Source organism: Papio anubis, chromosome 2 (assembly GCF_008728515.1).
Source record: "Papio anubis isolate 15944 chromosome 2, Panubis1.0, whole genome shotgun sequence".
NCBI lineage: Eukaryota > Metazoa > Chordata > Mammalia > Primates > Cercopithecidae > Papio > Papio anubis.
The window spans coordinates 54,231,768-54,253,350 of NC_044977.1; the positions used below are offsets into that span (position 1 = coordinate 54,231,768).

The window sequence follows — 21,583 nt, forward strand, 5'->3', positions numbered from 1 at the left end:
TTTTTCTGCACCCGTCCTGGACTCACCCCCAGGAACCTTGGGAGACCCAAAGTCAGGGCCAGCACCATCACGATGCTTCAGACCTTTGACAGCATCCCACCAACGCTGCCTGTCACAGCAGAGATGGACTCAGAGAGGCCTAGTAGTTGCTCACAGTCACAAAGCAAGCAGGTGGCAGAGAAATGGAGCCTGGGCTTTTGAGTCACTCCCCAGGGGGCACCTTTCTTTGTTCTTTCATGAATCCCTCCAGAGGGAAGACCCCTTTATCCCTGGACTGCCTTGATCCCTGGGCCTCTGGGTGCCCAGCTCTGTGCCGGGGGCTGATGCCAATGCACTGGCCCCCAGGTCCTTCCGTGGGTGGCTCCAGCACCTGTCTGGCCTGGAGAGGGCCAGTCCCAGTTTCTTTTTGGAAGTTTTTTCAGGAAGGCGTTTGGAGGCCAGCCAGTGGGTGTTTTCCACCACCATGGAAATTTCCAACAATAGAATTATTAAAGCCTCCCATGGCCCTTCTCCCACCCCACTTTGTTTTGAAAAACAGCTCCTTGGTGGCCAGGCAGGGGACAGAGCAGCTGAGATCCTAGAATTAAGCCCGTGGAGAATTCCCCAGTGAGAGGCTTCCAGGTAGATCGCTCATCGGACTCAGGAGATTCTGGTTTGGAAATCCAGGCCGCCCCTCAGGAAGGGATTCCAGCCACTCAGGGCCAGGAGCCAGGATTGCCTTCTGCTGTCAGTGCTCGGGGCGGTGTCGGCACAGGCCAGGCCAGGGCCTTGCCCATCGTTGCTACTCGAAAAATGTGGGTTAGTCGTTAGATAGGTAGGGACATAGGTAGGTTGATAGGAAGGAAGGATTGGAGGGAAGGTGAAATAAGGCAGATTCCCTTAGGAGTCCTCCCTGCCCTGGGACCTGGACCAGTCATTAACTCCTCTGCTGTACAGCCTCCTCATCTGTAAAATAGGGACTGTCACACCCATCCTACCAGTTGGCCTGAAATAAGAAGCAACGTGTGCAGGGTCTGACTCCAGAAATGGCAGCAGTTTTGTCAGCCCCGACATTACCCTCACCAGGGAGAGAAGGTAGGATAGATGACACATGAGTAAGGGAGACGGACCTGAATCCACCTCTGGGAATCCTAACCCTGCCCCTATGAGCTGTGTCACGTTGGGTAAGCGACTTCACCTCTCTGGGCCTCAGTTTCCTCACCCATGAAATGGGTAGAAAATACAGTGCCTACTGCACAGGTTGGTTGTCAGGGTCCAGTGGGAGGAAGCATTGCTTCCCCCAATGCAAATCCCCTTGTTCTGACCTGGACAGGCAGGGCCCTGACGACCAGGCATGTTCAACAGGGCTGGGAGTGGTGGCAGGCCTGGAATGACAGACGGAAGCTGCAAAGGGATAGATGCTTCTTCAATTGAGGCTCCTGTGGGTGAGCAGAATTCAGACTTCCTCACTCTCAGTCAGAAGGCTCAAGTGGGCCCCAACTGAGAAGACAGCTGTGATTGGCAAGGCCTCAGGAAGACCTGGCACTGGTGGGGCCTGGGTCAGAGGTGCCTTAGGGACACACAGGTCAGGGAGACCACCTGTGCTGGCCACCATGCTCTAGGGTTCCAGCCTTGGAGCAGCTTGACCCTAGCCCTGGCACTGCCCTCTTTCTCCCTCTCCTCACCATCAGCCTGGCCAGGAAAGGGCTGCCTTAAGCCAGTGCTCACCCACCCAGGTGAGGCATGGAAGGGTGGCCCAAAGGTAGCAATTTAGGCAGCAGGGGTCCAGGATCAGTTGGCTGAGTGAAGCAGGCAGTGACAGAGAGGTGTACTGTGGAGAGCAGTTAGGGCGTAGCCTCTGGAGTGTGGCAGAGCTGGGTGCCAGTACTGGTGCCCTGCTGCCCTCACCATGTGGCCTGGCAAGCAGCTGAAGCTTCAGGCTTCTTATCAGTAAAATGGGGGCAACAGTACAGCCCACCCCCAGGCTGGCTATGAGCATGCAATGAGACAGTGCACATAAATGCAGCCCAGGGCCTGCTCTCACTCATCCACTCAACTAGACATTAAGCACCTACCGCGCACCAACACTGAGCTGGGCAGTGGGATTTTACAGCAAACAAAAGCAGTCTAGGGGGATTAACATGTCCAGGTTTGTCTGGGACATTTCTGATTTTAGCACTGAAAGTCCCACATCCCAGGACACTCCTCAGTCCGAGGAAAACCAGGACAGTTGGTCATCCTAAGACAATCTCTGCCCTTGTGGATTTACAGTTTAGTGGAGGGACATAGATAATAAGTAAATATATAATATACAGAGTGGGTGTAAGTGTTATGTTTTAAAATATAGCAGAGGTGGGACACAGTAGATCATGCCTGTAATCCCAGCACTTTGGGAGACCGAGGCAGGAGGATCACCTGAGGTCAGGAGTTTGAGACCAGCCTGGCCAACATGGCGAAACCCCATCTCTACTGAAAATACAAAAATTAGCTGGGCGTGGTGGCAGGAACCTATAATCCCAGCTACTCAGGAGGCTGAGGCAGGAGAATCACTTGAAGCCAGGAGGTGGAGGTTGCAGTGAGCAGAGATTGTGCCATTGCACTCTAACCTAGGTGACAGAGCTAGAATCCATCTCAAAAAAAATAATAATAAAATAATAAAATAAAATATAGCAGAGTCAGTGGGAAGAGCATGATGACAAGGCATCTTATTTTTGATGGGGTGTTCAGGGCGGGGCTCTCTGAGGAGGTGCCATTTGAGCAGGCACTGCCTGAGGTGGGGGACTGAAACGTGCAGACATCTGGGGGAAGAGCACTCCATGCAGAGGAAACAGTGCAGGCAGAAGCCCCGAGGTGGAGTATGCTGGAGTGTTGCAGAAACAGAAAAAGAGAGGGGGTGGGGTGAGGGAGGATCAGCCAGTTGGATTCATTGGGACTCCCTTTAGAAACAAGGGATATAAATACCAACTCAAGTTAGCTTGTAGCAAAAAAGATGCATTGGTTCACCTAACAGAAAAAAAAAGTGGGATTGTTGGCTTCAGGTATGGCTGGATCCTAGTGCTCAAATGAAGTCTTTCCATTTCCCAGCTCTCCTTGCCTCTGTGTTATCTTCATTCTCAGGAATATCCTGGTAGCCCCAGGCAAACTTCCTACCGGTGTGTAACTGAACAAAAAGCGAGGGTCTGCTCTGAGACCAGGTGTCAGTTGGGATGGACTGAGATCTGGTGTGGGTGGAGCAGATAGTGGTGTGAGATAAAGACAAGGAAGGGTGACAGGGCCCTCTGGCCCTGGCCTTGCAGACCCCACTGAGAACTTTAGCTCTGCATGCACTAGAAGCCACTGGGAGGTTCTAAGCAGGACAATGATGTGATCCAATTTATGTTTTAGGAAGATCATTCTGGTTGCCATGTGGAGAAGGGGTTGTAGTGGGGAGGGGTCCTCAAGGGCTTGGCAAGGAAGCTGATGCAGTAGGCCTTGTGGGCACTGATGGCAGAAGGGGAAATAGCGAGAACAGGATGGACTTGGGAGGAACCTAGGAGAAAGTCTGGACCAAGCTAGGGGTCTAGGCTGGGGCTGGGGGTGCTGACAAAAATGTGACAGGGTCTTAGGCCTGAAGGAACTGGCATATGACAGGGAGTTCTGTCCAGGAACAAGGCAGAAACTAGTCCCTGGAGTTGGGACCTCTTTGCCCAAATGACATGAATCCTCAACCTGGAGGTCTGGGATCTTCTAACCTTCTCTCAGTTAGGGACAAGTTGAGCCCCAGAACCTAGAGCCTGCAGATGAGGTCCAAATGACCCTGGCTATGAGGACAGGATGGGTAGGAAGTCAGGAAGTCCAGCGAGCAGACAGCAGGAGGCCCTGAGCTAAAGGACCTTCTGCTTCAGCTGTGGTCATTTCCCCCCTACCCCCAGTCCTGGGTCCAGGCCAGCCCAAAATTCCCTTAGAAGAACATCAGGGTCCAGGCTGGGTCTTGGAGCTTCATGGGATCTGACCTGGCCTTTACCTGGTTCTGGGTACCAAGGGCAGCTAAGGGGTCTCTGCCTACCAGAGAGACTGGCTGAAGCCACATGAGAAGGAAGAACTGCCCAGAGTGTAGGCTTGCTGGGCACAGCAGGCCCACACGGGGGTTACCTACCTTCTGACACAGCAGACTAGATGAAATGACTTTGGGCCACTTCTAGAATGCATCTAGTTATGGATACCCAGGCATATGAGACATGATCATTTTTCCAAGGTTTCTGCTCTGGCCAGAAATCAGACATACTTCAGGCATGTCCAGATCCAGGTGTAGCTGAAGACATCTCCCAGAACATATAGGTGGGGGGCAGTTCTCAAAGCCTGTGTGCTTCAGAAGAGACACTCAGGTCTCCCTGTACCATTCTGGGGATGTGTCCCTGCCCAGATCTGGCAGCTGATGGAGAGAAGACTGAGGCCCAGATACCCCCAGAGGGTTTGGCTTATTTGGGAATGTGGCTGGGATCAAGGTCAAGGTCATTTATGAAGCACCTGTTTGGTGCTTGACACTTTCATATGCATCATCTTTTCTAATCCAGCAACCCTGCCAGTCAGTGTTGTTAGCCTCATTTTACTGATGAGGAAACTGAGTCTGAGAGAGGGCCTGCCTGGGCATTTGTTACATAATAAATTCTCAGAAAACCCAAAATTTATAGAAAGTGAATACCACCCTTCCCCTTGGAGAACATTATAGTTCCAAGGGATCTGAGACCCTTCATCTTGGGAAGGAAATTAGTGAGACAGGGTTTCACTCTGTCACCCAGGCTCTGGATGCAATGGCACAATCATGACTCACTGCAGCCTGAAACTCCTTGGGCTCAAGCAATCCTCCCACCTCAGCCTCCCGAGTAGCTGGGACTACAGGAATGCACCACGATGCCTGGCTAATTTTTGTATTTTTTGTAGAGACAAGGTTTTGTCATGTTGCCCAGGCTGGTCTCAAATTCCTGGGCTGAAGCAATCACCTTGGCCTCCTAAAGTGCTAAGATTATAGGCATGAGCTGAGATTACAGGCATGAGCCACCACACCCAGCCAGAATTAGGCTTTTTACTCCATGCAAATTAGCCTTTCCTCTCTCCCTCTCTTCCTTCCCTCCTTGAACTACTTACAGATAACCTGTTATGTGCTAGACACTGGTAGGCCCTAGGAATACAGTAGTGATGAAAAAATAGACACAGGCTTTAGTGAAAGGAGATAGTAAGTACATGTATAATATGCATAATAGCTATAACTGTTATTTTTTAAATTATTGGAGAGTCCAGGCCAGGAGGTGATGATAAGGCTTCTTATCTAGTCAGTGATCTAAAATCAAACCATCCAACAGTCACACAAACACGTTTAAAATACAACCAGGATGTGATTTCGTAAGTAAATCAAAGAAGACCTCCCAGAGAAGTTGGGATTAAGCTGAGAACAGGAGGAAGAGTAGGAGTTTACTAGGTGATGATAGGGAGGGAACAGCATTCTAGGCAGAAGGAACAGAACAGACAAAGGCCATGTGGTTGGGGACAAGCAGAGGAAATGAGAGAATGGGGTCCTTGGGGGCTGGAGGAGCAGGGCCAGGCCACCCAGTGCTTTGAAGATCACATGCGGGAGTGTTTTCTTTATCCCAAAAGCAAAGTGGGCAGGAGGAAGTTGTGATGTGGTCAGCACTGCTTCTTCAAGTGGCAGCAGAGAGGCCAGTGTATTAGTCTGTTCTCACACTGATATAAAGAACTATCTGAAACTGGGTAATTTATTTTTAAAAAGAGGTTTAATGGACTCACAGTTCCTCATGGCTGGGGAGGCCTCAGGAAACTTACAATCATGGTGGAAGGCAAAGGGGAAGCAAGGCACGTCTTCCATGGTGGCAGAAGAGAGCACCCAAAGGCGGAAGTGCCACTTTTAAACCATCAGATCTTGTGAGAACTCACTCACTATCATGAGAACAGCATGGAGAAAACCACCTCCATGATCCAGTCACCTCCCACCAGGTTCCTCCCTTGACACATAGGGATTACAATTCAAGATGAGATTTGGGTGGGGACACAGAGCCAAACCATATCAGCCAGTTAGAGGCCACAGCAGTCACCTAGGCAAGAGATGAGAAGAACTAGGACAAGGGCATGGTCTGTGCAGGGAAATTATGGGTTTCAAGGAATGTAGGAAGGAGGCAAAATGAATAGGACTTTGATGATGGGGATGAAAGAGGCAGGGGTGGCTCCGGGATTCTATGCTGACCACCTGGAGAGAAGATGAGGCCTTTGGCAGCAACAGCAAATCCCAGGGGTGCAGGAGGTTGTATGGGGAAGCTTAGAGGTTGAATTTCAGATATGTTGAGTCTAAATCCCTACCTCACACCACACACAAAATTTAATGGAGACAGAAGAAAACATAGGGGAAAGCTTCATGACACTGAATGTGGCAGTGATTTATTGGTATGACACCAAAATTATAGACAATGAAAGAAAAAGTAGATAAATTGGATTTCATCAAAATTGAAAACTTTTATGCATCAAAAGATACTATCAACAGAGTAAAAGGACAACCCATGGAATGAGAGGAAATATCTTCAAATTGCATATCTGATGAAGATGAAGATTCATATCCAGAATATTTAGAGAACTCCTACAACTCAACAACAAAAACACAACCCAGTTCAAAGATCGGCAAAGGACTCGACTAGACATTTCTGCAGAGAAGATACACAAATGACCAATACATACATGAAAAATGCTCAACACCACTGGTTATTAAAGAAATGTAAATTAAACCACAGGGAAATACCAGTTCATACCAATTAGGATGGCTATCACCAAAAAACAGAAAATAGATATTGGCCAGAACGCAGGGAAATTAGAATACTCTTGCATTCTAGTAGGACTGTAAAATGGTGCAGCTGCTGTGGAAAAGCATATAGTGGTCCCTCAAAAAAAATCAAACATAGAATTATTCCATGATCCAGCAATTCCACTACTGGGTATATACCCAAAGGAATTGAAAGCAAGAACTCAGATATTTGTCCACCCATGCTCATAACAGCATTCTTTAGAATAACTAAAATGTGGAAACAATCCAAGTGTCCATGAATGCTTCAATTGATAAATCAAATTTAGTCTGTTCATACAATGCAATATTACTCAGCCATTAAAAGGAAGGAAACTCTGAGCCATGCTACAACATGGATGAACCTTGAGACATGATGCTAAGTGAAATAAGCCAGCCATAAAGGGAAAAATACTGTTCTGATTCCACTTACATGAGGTCACTACAGTAGTCAAACTCATAGAAACAGAAAATGGAATGGTGCATGTGCCAGTGGATGGGGAAGGAAAAGGGGAGCTGGTGTTCGATGGGGACAGAACTTCAGTTTGGGAAGAGGAAAACATTCTGAGATGGATTGTGGAGATGGTTGTGCAACAGTGAGGATGTACTTAATGCCACTTAAAAACGGTTAGAATGGTAAATTCTATGTTATGTAGACTTAACCACAAAAAAAGAGAAATGTAGATGAAAAAATTAAATTGAGAAGGCTCATAGACCTACATGTAAAGATACAGCTACGAAACTTCCAGAAGCGAACGCAGAGCATCTTCCCCACCTAGAAGTAGGGAATTATTTTTCAGAGAAAACACACACAAAAAAACACACAATCATAAGAGGGAAAGCTGAAATACTGGTCTTGAGACTGTTGAGGCTGAAGTGTGGGGACAACTAGCGGGAGAGGCCAGGCAGGACACTGGTGTCTGCTGCATGGTAAGGCCTGGCCTGGAGGAAACCACACATTAGGCTCCTTATTTCAGTTAATATTTCAAGCCAAAATCTGCATTTGGAGCCTATCTCAGGTCACCCTTCTTATGACCTACCAGACTAGGCTAAGTGACTTTGAGTGGCTTCTAGAATGCTCTAGTTGCAGATGCCTAAGCAGATGAGCCCCTGAGTGCTTCCCCAGGTGCCGGCTCTGCTGAGACCCAGCACCCCCAGGGTGTGGCATAGACCCTCCGTCTGCTTCCTCTCTGGCCAGGCTTAGGGCTCATCTGCATAAGCAGCTCTCTGCCCAGTTCTGTCACCTTCACCCTCTTCCCCAGGGCTAGTGGAGGAGGCAGAAGAAATTTAATTTTCTCTAAACTAGAGGCTGATCAATTACGGTTAAAGGAACTTGGTGTCTCGAATAATTAGCTTTGCGTTTGCTTGGGAAAGAATACCATCCACATCCTTTCTCCCTCCCGCCAAGCTGGCATGGAGGGGAGTTGGTAACTACAGGATCCTGTGCCATGAAGCCACAGAAAAGCTGCAGAGACTCACAGTGAGGGGTGATACTCTAGTGCCTTACCTTACTGGCGGTCTCCAAGTATGGGGCCCCAACCTTGACCCTTGCTCTCTCTAACCATCCCCACGCACCCATTGTTCCTGTGCTTTCTGGGTCTGCCATCTTGGTGCTATTTCTACACAGCCTTTATTGAAAAGCAGGGAGTTGACTTGGTCCTACTAGGCCTTGATTTTGAGTCCTTGTGGGGCGAGGGCTTCAGGGATTCCTTTGAGAAACTAGTGAGAGTTAAAGGCTTCCTCCCCAGAAAAACACAACCTTTTAAAAGAATGTTGGTAGGTTCATGGCCCCCTCTGAAGCTCTCCACGACTTCAGCTAAAGATGGCCTGATCTGGGGCAACCTGTCATAATGCCAAGGCCCTGCAAATGCTTCCCACCTTCACTGGCTGGTATCTTTTGGGGGTGATATGATTATGCGAATTTTGCAGACGGAAAATTTGCTTAGCGGAGTAACTCATGCTTCCTGCCTGGTCCCTAAAGGAGGAAATGGACCTATGAGCCAGGAATTCTCAAACTCACCTTCTCCTCCTGTGCAATCTGGAATCCCCATCTCCCTACCCCTGGCTGCTCTGAGTGGGAGGAGGGGGTTATAAAATAGTGGTCGAAGACCCTGACCCCCTGACCAAATCAGCAGCCCCTGGAGGACAGAGCTTTTGTCTGAATCCCCTTCAAGTCCCCAGCATCCAACTCAAGGCTCAGAATCAATCGACTGCAGGGCCAAGTAGGAGACAGCATGAGGCGTTGCAGGTGGGGAAGGGGCCTTTGACTTTGGCAGCAGAAAGACACTTAGACATCAGCTCTGCCCACCCTGGCTCTGCCCTTTGAGTCTTTCTTTCTGAGTCTCAATTTCCCTGTCTATAAAATGGGAACTGCAGTACTCCTCTAACAGGGTTAGGCTTATAAAAGCCTAGGCAGGCATGTGTAATGATCCCTCATCTCAAAGATGAAGAAACTGAGTCCCAGAGCAAGGTAGTGACGTGTCTAAAGCCATATGGCAAGTAGTAGAGCTGGAATCAGAGCACAGGTCTGTCTAACCCCAATCCGTGCCCATGACCAAATGTGTGGTGCCCAGCACATAGTAGGTGCTCAATAAATCATCCAGTTGTCCCTCTCCCCTTACCTGTTCCCCAGCCAGAGAGGTTTTCTGCAGGAGCCCGCAGGTGGTAACATTAAACAAGACAGAGCAATAGTAGCCCAGAGGGTGGGGGAGCTCTGACATGACCCCTGCAGGCCAAGTTCCCCACCTCCCGCATGTGCTACTTGATTTCCTACACAATAAAGTCTCTTGTCATGAGCGCAGAGCAGTAGTGAAGAAAGATGAACTTGATTGCTCTTTTTCCTGCTTTTGTCTTTTCATTCTTTCCTCCTTCTGCTGCAGTGGCAGGTGGGAGGCTCAGCAAATGTTCAGTGTGGCCACCCCTCGTGCTGACGCCCGCTCACCTCCTCCCTCCCTTAACCGTCCTTCCTCTGAGTCTGTTCGGTGCAGAAGCCCAGGCTCAAACTGGAAGTGGTTAATTCGGACATTCTCAGCCCACCCAAGCTGTGATGATACGTTTCAGACATGGGGTGGTGACATGGGGACACTGAATGCATGAGGGCTCACCATGAGCTATGGGCATACTGGGCAGGGGACACAGAGACAGGTCAGCCCACTCCCCACAAGGGATCCCAGAAAGACAGTGATAGCATAGTGTGTCCAGAAGGCCATGGAAACACAGAGACAGGTGTTACCGAGTCTGCCCAGGATGTTAGAGAAAGCTTCACTGGCCAGCACTTTAGAAGAGCATTTGCCTTTGCCCATGGGAGGGCATTTCTGGCAGGGGGACTGCCTGGGCAAAAGCCTGGAAGTGTGGAACCTTAAAAGGTGCTTATTACCGCAGGAGGGAATGTTACAAGGAACGGGTGGAAAGATGTGAGCCTGAAGAAGCAGGCAGGGCGTGTGTGTCAGGCTAAGGATTTTGAACCTTGTTCTGAGGGCAGTGGGAGCCAAGGAAGGCACCTAGTCAGGTCTGCCAGGATGGCCACATGGCTCCAGTCTCCTCCTCTACCTGACCTCTAATGGCTGGGGCTGGGCTCTGAGCCTCTTCCCTTCTCTGGCTGAGCTCTGTCCCTCGATGATCTCATCCCATCCCATGACTTTAAATACCATCTTTAAGCTGCTGATTTCCATATTTATATCTGTAGTCAGGGCCTCTCTTCTGAGCTCCCAACTCATGCATCCAACTGCCCACTTGGCATCTCTACTTGGACGTCTCACAAGCATCTCAAAGTTAACAAGTCCAAAACAGGATTCTTCATCATGCCCACCCAACCTTCTCCACCCACCCCCAAAAGCCTGCTCCCTTCCCCGACCCACCGCAGTAAATGGCGCCACCATCCACTCGCCCTCTTCCTAAAGTCGCAGCTCAGGTTATCAGCCTACTGGTTCCACTTCCTAACTCCTACCCACCCACACCTCTCCAACACCACTGCTGCCCCTGTAGGCGGGACCTGTCCCTACCTGCCTGGATGACACAGTAGCTGCCTCACTTCCTCCCTGCTCCCAATCTCACTCTGCCAGTCCATTCTCCAATGCATGACAGATCTGTGAAAAAGGAAAAGGTATGTTAATCTATCACCTAAAATTCTTCAGAGGCATCCCTCACCACCTGGAATAAAATCCAAGTTCCCGGGGTCTTCGAAGCCTGGCATGATCTGTCCCTTGTGCTTCTCTGAACTCGCTTTACCTCATTCTCTCTCATCACAAACCCCAGCCATGCTGGCCTTCTTTGTGTTACTAAAAGCATGTCTTGCCCCTTCCCACCTCCAGGGTCTTTGCCTATGCCGTGCCCTCTGCCTGGAACATACTGCCCCAGCTCTTTGCACAACCCCTAGCAAAATAAATGCCTGGACAGTCTCAGTCACAATGCCTTATTCTCTTCATAGCACTTTTTTTGTGTGACAGAGCCTCATTCTGTCACCCAGGCTGGAGTGCAGTGGTGTGATCTTGGCTCACTGCAAACTTGCCTCCTGGGTTCAAGTGATTCTCGTGCCTCGGCCTCCTGAGTAGCTGGGATTACAGGTGTACACCGCTGCACACAGCTAATTTTTGCATTTTAAATAAAGACAGGGTTTCACCGTGTTGGCCAGGCTGGTCTCAAACTCCTGGCCTCGAGTGATCCACCTGCCTCCACCTCCCAAAGTGCTGGGATTACTGGCGTGAGCCACTACGCCTGGCCCACCACTGCTCTTCATAGCACTTTTCATAGTCTGTCTTCCCTAACAGAATCAAGTGTGGAGGCAAGTACAGCATGCTCGACACACAGTAGGTACTCATTAAATGACTGTGGAGTGAACAAATCAGAGAATAAGAGAAGGGGACCTAGAAGTAGGAGACAGGGCAAGAGAGAGTGAGACTTGAAAGGACAAGGCAAATAGAGGAAAGGAACCAGCATTAGGCCAGATGTTTGGACTTAATCTTAGGGGCACTGGGGAGCCATAGAAGGTTCCTGAGCAGAGACACAGACATGGAGATGATCATTAGCACAGGGGAGGCTGTATGCCTGGTGGTCATGTAAATGAGCTCTGAAATCAGACACGCTTAGGTTAGATCTTGGTTCAACAACTTGCCAATATGGGTCCTCAGTTTCCTCTTTTGTAAAATGGGACCTGCTGAAGATCCTACAACTGGGGCTACTGAGATAATAAATGAGGCAGCGCACATCAGGTTCTTGTGTAATAAACGTTAGCCGACACTGCTACTGTAGGATTGTCACTTAAGCAACTTGTGTGTGTCTGATGTTGCACTTGGTGCTGGGGAAACCCAGGGAACCTGAATCAACCCCTGCTCAGTCTGGTGGGAGATGTTTACCTGTCTGTAGTTCCCCAGGATCCACTGTACAGAAGGTAGAAACCAGGCAGACAATTAATTCTGGGAGAATCAGGGGAGGCCTCCCAGAAGTGACATTGGATTTCAGGGAGACAGTTTCCTTGAGAGAATATTTTGAGTCAGCAGCCACTGGCCCTCGAACAAGAGAAGAGGGGTGTGTTTTGGCTGCTCAGCTCCCAAAATAACCCAAATCTGAGGGCGGACAGCCCCGCAAGCCTCGGGAGCTATGCCATTTCAGGCCAGGATCCTGCAACCTTGGAACAGTCCTTGCCCTGCCCTACAGCGTCCCCCGCCACAAGAGGTCTGGGCAGACAGTGCAGGCACCACAGACCCAGGCCCTCTCTCCCCTGGCACATGGGTCACTGGGCTCTCCTGAGACCCGACTCATCTTTGCATTTGGGCTTCTGAACCAGTGTCTTGACCAAAGACCAGCAGGTGGCAAGAGGGCAGGCTCAGAGCTCGGCCACTGCCCTCACTCCTGCCTCCGGGCCTCCTGGCTCCCATCTCCCTGCTTCGGTCTCTGTGTCTTGGCTTCAGTTCCTCTGTGTCTTCCTCTGTCTCTGCGTCCCTCCCTCTCCCTCCCTTCTTAGGTCTTGATGTATCTCTTTTTTTAAGAGAAAATTAGTATTACTTTTTTTAAATTAATGAATCATAATTGTTTACATTTATGGGGGACAACATGATACTTTGATATACACACATACACAATATGGCATGATCAAATCACACTAATTAACATATTCATCACCTTCCTTGTCTATCATTTTTCATGGTAATATCGATTTCTGTTTTGAAGTTAGCCTCTGTTTCTCTCCCCTCTCCCTCTTCTGCCTCCTTTCCTCCCTCCCTCCCCTCCCACTCCTAACCTCTCAAGTTCTTCTCTGCCTTACTGTGTCTTTCTCTCCTTTCTCTTTCTCCTCCTCCCCTACCCTCCCTCTGCTCAACTCCCTCCAGTAAGAGGCTTCCTAGAACACACACACACATACACACGCACACGCACACGCGCGCACACACACACACACACACACAGGTTTCCTGAACCCCTTTTAAAACCAAAGTCCAAGCTGTAGCCTCCTGTGGCCTGGAACACAGGGAAGAGGGTGGGATTGGACCAGAGGGGTGTGTGCTGAGGCTAATGGTGGGGAGAGGGGCTCCTGCACCCTGGCCTTCACCTCCACCCTCACAGCTGGGTGCCGGAGACACTGTGCAGGGGGCAGGGAGGAGGCTCCTGAGCAGATTGTGTGTGGCTGCTGGGCTTCCCGGGCAAGTTGGACTGGGCAGGTCGGACTGCGGATCGGGTTATTGGGCCCATTCAGCAGAATTATAAATAGCAGCTTGTGCCTGGCCTGGCCCAGAGAACAACCAGGGCTGCCGCAGGGCCCCCCAGGCCCCCCGTTCTCCACCCCTCCAGCCATCGCTCTGAGGCAAGGCCTGTCGTCCCCCTTGCTGCCAGTGGGTCCCAGGTCAGTATCCGATGTGCTGTCGCCATGGCAACCTGCATGTCCCTGTCTCGGGTTACGAGACATGGGGGTGGGGGGACTGAGGGATAGGTCCAGTGGCCTGGAATCAAAGGTCACTGCTCTGTGCTGGGGCTTGCTGACTCTCTTGGGGGCTGGGAAGTGGGGTCCTGTCCCCTTGGAAGTCTCACCAGGCTGGAGGAAGGTGAGGCAGAGCTGCCCCGAGGCCTGGCAGAGGGGCACAACCCCAGGACTCTGCCAGTGAACTTGGCACAGTGGGTCACACCCAGACGTTGAAGCCAGAGAAACATAGGAAATCCTTCATCCCCACCTACTGCTTAGCTCATCCTGGGACCACCATTTAACCCTCTGAGCCCAGCATACTCCTCACCCCCTGCCCCAGTGTTACTGAGGAGATCAAAGTCAACCTGGGAGACGGGTCCCTCAGTCCTGTACTTAACTCATTAGTCCTTGGGGACAGTGTAGCTCAGGGTGAAGCTCACAGACTTTGGAGCTTCACACTGGCCTGGGTTCAGATCTGACCTCTGCCATTCACCAGCTAGGTGATCTTAAGTAGGTTGCTCAATCTCTCTGAGCCTCAGTTTCCCCATCTATATAGTGGGCATGAAAACAACACCTACACCTGTCTTGTTTGAGGGTGAGATGGGCAACAGTGGCAGAAGGTACATAGGCCCAGGCCCTGAAGGTGGCAGCTATACTTGTCATTGTTGTCACTTTCTGAACTGCTATTTCTATTTCAACCTCCTCGTCAGAGACAGCCCTGCCTTCCTTGATAACTCCCTGGGTCACTTCAAGTGATTCCTTTTCCCTCCCAGGTCTGTTTTCCCATCTGCAAAATGACCACAGGACCACTCAGGCCTTGCCCAGCGCTGAGATCTGCCTATCTTAAGCAACCCCTGTGGGGGCTGGGCTGTTCTATTATTATATACTGACACCCTCACCTGGGCCTGGGCTCCTGAAACCTGAGCTTGGTGTAAGTGACATCCTGCGTGGTTGCCAGGCAACCAAGGCGCGAGCTGGGAGGCTTGGGTGTCAGGGTGTCCATCGGCAACCCTCCCCCCAAAGGCTTGAGGGAGGAAGAGGGCTCAGGGCAGATCCTTGCCTGGCTAGCCCAGGAAGAACTGCCTCTGCTCTCATACCTGCTCAAGTCTATCCTGTCTTGGAACCCACTTTCTCAGAGTGAAAGGGGCTGCTGGCCTGGGATATTTTTGTAGATGGAGCACGTGGTCAGGCTCAGAGAGAGAGAGAAACTGGAGCCTCCTTGCACTGCTATCTGATACAGCTGCTGTCACCATCACCCTCTTCCTGGAAGTCTGCAGCCTAAGTGTGCCCAAAAGCATGGAGAATTCCCTGACCCCCTCAGGGGGCCTGACACTGGCTTCTGGAGCTTCCAGGGCTCTTTGCACGGGCCTTGAGCCACGCTTAACAAATCATATCACCCTTATATTTACCTAGCCTCCCTGCATGACTTCTTGTATTTTCATTCCTTCACCTAACAAATGCTGTATTGAGTATCCATCCCAGCTCTGCTGTGTTCTGAGTGACTTTGGGCAAGTTACTTGCCTTAGTTTTCTTTTCTATAAAATGGGGATAATAAGAATACCTGCCTCATAGAGTTGTGATGTGGATCGGATGAGATGACGTGTGGAAAATGCCTCTTGCAGGGCTTGGCACATAGAGAGTGCTCCATAAATGTTAACTTATTATCATTAATTTTATTCAGTTGTTATCATGTGCGGGCCCCATGCCAAGTTACGAGGGAGCAGTACCAGGCTTTCTGAGGACAAGGGCTGTGTCTGGTTCCTCTCCATCCACACTGCATTACACATCAAAGTCGAGCCACAGCAAAAGTTTGTGAGATGAGTGGAAATAAGAAATGAACAATTTCCCCTGAAATTCATCACTACTCAGTGCACGTGGAGATATTAGCTTTGAACATCTTTTATAGCTCCAGGTATTCCTTAGACTCTCTTAACAGCTGCATCATCCACAAAACTACCAAAGTGTGTTTGAAATCTCTTTGTCAGTTTTCAGTCTCTGCCCTTTGTTTGGGGTGGGGTGGAGCAAGTGGGCCCATGAGTACATCAGGCTGACTTAAATGGCAAGGCGGACAGATGGCAGAGGGAGCAGGACTTGGCACTGATAGGAACCCAAGACGAGACCTGCCTTTCATTTTACTCCTTCAGCGCCTCACTGGTCTCACCCTGGTCCCAGCACTGTCTGAGTGACCTGAGTCAAGCAGGTCACTTGTCCCCTTGGAGCCCCAGTCCCCTCATTTGTCAAATGGGAACCTTGCTCCCACTTTCCAGGGTTACAGGTGAGACAAAGGAGGCTGTACTGTGATGAATTCCCTCAAATAACAGTAATTATTTATAACAAGATAACGGTGCTGCAGGAGAGGGCTGGGCTGGTGGCCGCTCCTCCCTGGGGCCTGCCATGCGTCAGCAAATCAACATTGGGTGGCCGCCAGCCCTCTGGCCCGGGGCCGTTCCTAACAGCAGGTGATGCGGCCAGGCTGATGGTGCCAGAATTTCATCCTTGACTTCTTCCAAACAGCAAGGGGCTGCCATCTGCTTCCCACCCCTCACACCCAGCCCGCTGGGCCAGCCATGGCCCCTGGACTGTGCCCCACTAAGGGCCCTGGCCTTGCACCTGTCAGCCCCTTAAGAGAGAAGCCTCCCACCAGGGGTTCCCTTAGTGGATGCTGAGCTGGAGGTACCCTGAAAGCGTCCTCCTGTCTGTCCCACAGCCCACGTGGACACTGGCGGAGAGGAGGGAAGTAGGGTGGCCCTGTGTTTCTGTCTCCCCCAGAACCCCGCCTCCCACTTCCCTGGCATCTCCACCGAAGGGCAGCCCCGTTAGTGCTCCTTCCAGATCCGGGAGTCTATTGAGTGCCGAGGTCATGTGCACAGCCTTGGGACGCAGGTTCTAATGCAAATCCTGGTCAGGCCATTCCCTGGCTGTGTGACCTTGGCCAGTCATCCCACCTCCCTGAACCTCAGCTTAATAAGGGTACCTTCCTGGGACCAGGGGAGAGCAGGATTATTGAGATGCTCCCCGGGGAAAAGGTGGAGACGAGGAGCAGCAGGGGGTGGTTATAAAACTTTGATGCTCATCTCTGTGACTGCCGCTGCTACTCCAACGCCGTTACAACGTTGGCCATCTCCCTGCCAAAAATGTCACCTCGTTTCCTCCGGTTCAGTAACAGCTTCTATCCTACCTGGAGGCTGGGGCTGGGTACACAGCAGGTGCCCAATGCATGTTCTCTGCCTTTGTATTCAAACATAAGTGTGGAAGGAGTGGATGAGTCCTGACCCAGGAAATCTTGTTCTTTCCCAGTTTCTGGGGTCCAGCCACAGGTTTCCACGGCCACTTTTCCACGTACTCAGTCAGCTAGCTTTTGTCATGTGTCAACTGTGTCTGCCAGGTGTGCTGGGAACTCAAGGATGGTTGAACCCTAAAGGGCATGAATGATCACGCCCCATGGAGGGATCAGCTGACTGCCTGGAGAGTGGGGTTAGCATAGGATTTACTCAGGAAGGGGTCCCTGGAGCAGGGCTCTGAAGGGTCAATAGGAGTCCACCAAACAGAGAAGCAGAAGGCAGGGAATAGCCTGTGCTAAGGCATAACCAGTGGTCCACAAGGCAGCTCTGAGTTGGTTTTTTATTATTGAAACAAGAAAATGTCCCCACATAGATGTTTCAGTGGCCAGAATATTACTCTGTCTGATTCAAGGACACAGACATGCCCATCAAAGTAGAGGTTGAGGGTGTCATGACCAGAGAGGCCCCCTCCCCTGGGCTCCAATTCAGTGTCAAAGACTTATCACAAATCAGCATGTAAAAGTCTCTTAGAAGCCATCTAGCCCAACCTCTTTAGTTTTCAGATGGGGAAAGTGAGGCCAAAGAGGGAAGAAGGTGGAGTAGGAACAGCTAATGGCAGACCTCATTACTAGGCTTGCCCGATGCCCACCCACCCACGGTGGGGGTAACCAGTCGTGGGGCTGCATGCTCGGTGCATGACTGTGAGCTGCACAGTCATCCCCTGGAGATATCACTATCTCTGGGACCCAGTGCAGGCCCCTGATCTCTCTAGCCTTAGTTTTCTTACATGTGAAATGGAAATGGTCAATGGATCCTTTTGAGCTTAAAACTGAAAAGCATCTTTTGAACACTCATATAATTCCATTTTGTTGTTGCTGTCATTGGGTTCAGGGTAAACCTGAATGGCAGATTTTCCTGAAAGCTAAAGTCATCTGTTGGCATGGTTTGGGAGTTCAGGGGCCACCCTGCAGACAGCTCCAGAGTCAGTGATGAGGTTTCTGCTATAGGTTAGCCTTTTATTCTCTTCTGGAGTCTTCACGGGTGCCCCCTTTTTTGCTACCCATCCACCTTCCAAACTGAGACTCTAAGACCCCCACTCCAGGTAGTAAAACTGTTCACCCTAATTGCTTCCTCACACCCCACCACACACACATAGTCTAGACAGAGTCTTATTTCTGAAATGCACACACTTTCTACACACCTCAACACCCACCCCACTCAGGCGTGTGCAGGCTAGCTTATACACAACCACACACACCCTGGCCTGCACAGACACGCATCTATGCATGCGCACGCAGACGTGAACGTCAGTGAACAAGAGGGAGCAGGGTTATTCTGTGCTGCCCTGATAGTAGGTCATAAAACACTCAGTAAATGTAAAACAACAAAAAATGTTAGTAAGAAGAAAATCTCAGTTCAACCTAAAAAGCTTTGTGACCACCAGCATTGACACAGACTGTCATGGACAGAGAGAGTGAACTCCCTGTCAAGGGGGGCATGCAAACACAAGCAGGACTTAACAGAGATGCTGTAAAGGGCTTAGGCATCACAGGGATGTTGACCTTTAAGGTCCCTCCTGGTCTCTGGATTCAAGCAGGTTTGGGGAGTCAGGGCCTCTTCTGAGCTTTGTAAACACTGTTCCCTTTTGGTGGCCTCTGTTCTAGAAGTGACCTCTTCTTCCGAGGGTACCATCACAGTAAAGGACCTGGTGGTTAAGGACCAACTCAATGTAGGCCTGGTGCCATCAGGATCTGGGTCAGCCACTAGAGATGCATATACCTGCACATGTCCCCCAACCTAGCACCCATTTCGTAGCAGGCCCAAACCTGGAGAGAGAAACAGAGGTGGCAGCTCCGACCTTGTCGGTCCCTTGTAACAAAGAGTCAGAAGTAGTGAAGACATGATTTGAATGTTACAAAGCAGGAGGTCTCAGGACTAAAATATCTACAGGGGCAGGGAGTAAGTATGGTAGGCTGGAGAAAGATCCTTTGACTTGGAGATTTGAACCTAGGTTCCAACCCCACATCTTAAACCCAAAACCTAAACTCTCCTAGATCATGTCTCACAGAGGACAGATCCTAGAGGCAGCATGACACAAGGCCTGGGATTCAGGGGAATTTTGAAATGCAGAAGGATGTTGCTGGAGGAGCTGGGGCTGTGCCCCACTGGGAAAGAGGGAAGCAAACAGCATCTCCCACCCCTTCTCTGCCAAGTTACATGTCATCAGACCCAGGACTTCAGAAAAAGGAGGCAACTGCAAGACTGAGAAAGCAGAAGGGAGCAGAGCTTGGCAGGGCCATTGCTAGGGGCAAGGAGAGGCTGCTGGACATGAATTCTTGCAGAGTCTGAGGTTTGGGGTCTCCTAGAGCTTTGAAAGCACTTTGGCACTTGAGCTCTTAAACATTCTGGCTGAGGGATCTGGGCAGGACTTGAACCTGCTTTAGAAGCTGAAGGAGTCGCACCAGGGCTCAGGGGAGAGGAGGCTTGGGGCTGGTTCTTGGCAAGTCGTGAGGACAGAGTATCTTCAAGGGATCCCTTAGGCCTCCCCAGGCCAGCCCAAGATTAGAGAAGGGCCTGGCACTCAGGGAAAATGTGGCCCAAGGATGAAGGTGGGACATATTCCTGGAGCATCCATCCCTGGAGTAGAGGTGGGTAGCAGGCTTAGGGAGGTGAGGCCTCTGACTGGCCTTGGGCCTGAGCCCAGCTCTGCCAGCACCTGCTCCGTGGCCTTGTGCCAGAGCCTTCCAACTCAGGGACTCCATTTCCCCATCTAGAAATCACTGTCATCCCATTTTCTAGTTTCTCTCGCTGGCCAAGCTCTGGGCTGAGCCCTGTGCCCTGCATTAACTCACATTTTCCTCCCAAAAACCCTAGGAGGGAGGGGCTGTGATTGTCCCCATTTCAGAGAAATGACAACTAAGGCCAGAGAGCTGACTTAAGTGGTTTCCATAGAAGGTAGAGGCTTCTGGGGATGGAGGAAATTCCCAGGAGGAGATGGCCCTGGGGGTTGTAGATCTAGGGACCCTGAGATGGAGAAAGTGGTAACAGGCAGAGAAGAGAGGAGAGGGCATTCCAGATAGCGATCTTGGTCATGCCATGATGTGGAGATAGGGCTGCTGTGGGGGCCATAGACTGTGGGAATGGAGGGAGCCAAGCTGTACCCCGCAGTGTCCGGGCTTGCTTTTATTTGGGGGGCTTGGAGCCTCAGCATCAAGTCCTTGGCTCTGTGCAGCTTCAGCAAGGCTAGGGTCCCCTGGGCCTGCATCCCCCGGGAGGCTGCATTCGCATCTGTCCCCGCGCAGATGGCTGGTGAGCACAGCTAGCAGCCCCCACCCCCACCCGCACCCCCTTCTGTCGCGAGGACTCGGCTGCGCTGGGGAGTGTGGTGCGGTGTTATTTTTAGAAGTGGCACCATCTGTTCAAGGTGCCGGGTGGATTCTGCTCGTCTCTGCAGTGGCCAGGGACAGCCATGCCAAGTCAGGGGAAGAGCTGCAGAGCTAGTCGGGCCCCCCATGGTCACACTTCAGCCAGGATGGTCACTAATCAGCATGCGCACAGGGCATGGGATTCCAGGGTCTGGGGTCTGGGGCTTAGGGCTGCCAGTGGGGCAACTGTGGGGCCAGGACAGCCGACGCAGAGGATGAGTTTGAGGTAGGCAGTGGCATGTGCCCCCACACACCCCACCTGGTCCCTGGGACTGGGCCCAAGGGCTGCTTCCTGGCAGATTCAGAGTGTCCTGGCCCTGACCTCCAGGTTTCAGGGACAAATGGAGAATAGGCAAAGGAGAAAAGAACAAAGGCTGGACCATAAGGATCCTCAGTGGGACCCAGCACTGGATGTGGCAGAGACATGGGCCTGGCCAGGGTAGCCCAGAGGACTAGGACATCTCCCCACTCTTGACCCACATGCACCAGTGTGTTCCACTGCCTGAGGGGCCACTGTGTAACACTGTGATCCAGAGCAGGGGCTCTGAAAGCAGCCTTCCTGGGCTCCAATCCAACAATTATGTGACCCCGCGCAACCTCTTTAACCTTGCAAAGCCTCCATTTGCTCATCTGTGAAAGGGGATACCAATAGAAGCTCCTTCCTGGGGTCCAGGGGTGGATTTGCTGGTTTGATGCCTGTAAAGTGGGGCACGTGTCTGGCCCTCAGCAAGGATGCATTTGGCATAAGTTATTCCTACCATCTGGTTGGCCAGTGTCTGCTTTGAAAGGCAGGTGTCACCCTAAGATTCCTCGCTTCCAGTGTCATTCCATAGTCCAACTGCTTTCTCAGTCATGGCACCAGAGTTGGTGGAGGCCCGTTCTGTGCTGGGGACTAGGGAAGCTCTGTTCCTGGGGAGCTCAGGGCCTAGTTGGGGAGGCAAGCTGGCAAAACCCACCCCAAGGCAGCAGATGGAGGGTCAAGGTATGGAGTTAGGAGTGAACCACACATGACAGGCTGGCAGAGGAAAGAGAGTTGGAATTTGGAGCGGGGGAATTGGAGATAACTTCAGAGAGAAGTTGGCATGAGGACTAGATCTTGAAGAGTGAGGTTTGGATTAATGGAAAAGCGGGTGGTAGACCATTCTGGATCCAGGGAACATATATGCAAAAGTTGGAAGGCAGGAACTTG

General features: G+C 51.0%; 1 protein-coding gene across 14 annotated transcripts in view; it reads left to right on the forward strand.

Annotated features, from left to right (window-relative positions):
• The window catches only part of ATP2B2 (ATPase plasma membrane Ca2+ transporting 2), a 381,370-nt gene that overhangs the window by 216,215 nt on the left and 143,572 nt on the right, over window positions 1-21,583 (forward strand). Inside the window, exon 1 of one of the 14 annotated variants that reach the window (XM_017955255.3) lies at window positions 13,514-13,631. The exons of the other annotated variants lie outside the window; for them this stretch is intronic. The gene's annotated coding sequence lies outside the window, so the exon portion shown is untranslated. Of the gene's footprint in view, window positions 1-13,513; window positions 13,632-21,583 lie in introns of those variants that run through there. 14 annotated transcript variants of the gene reach the window in all.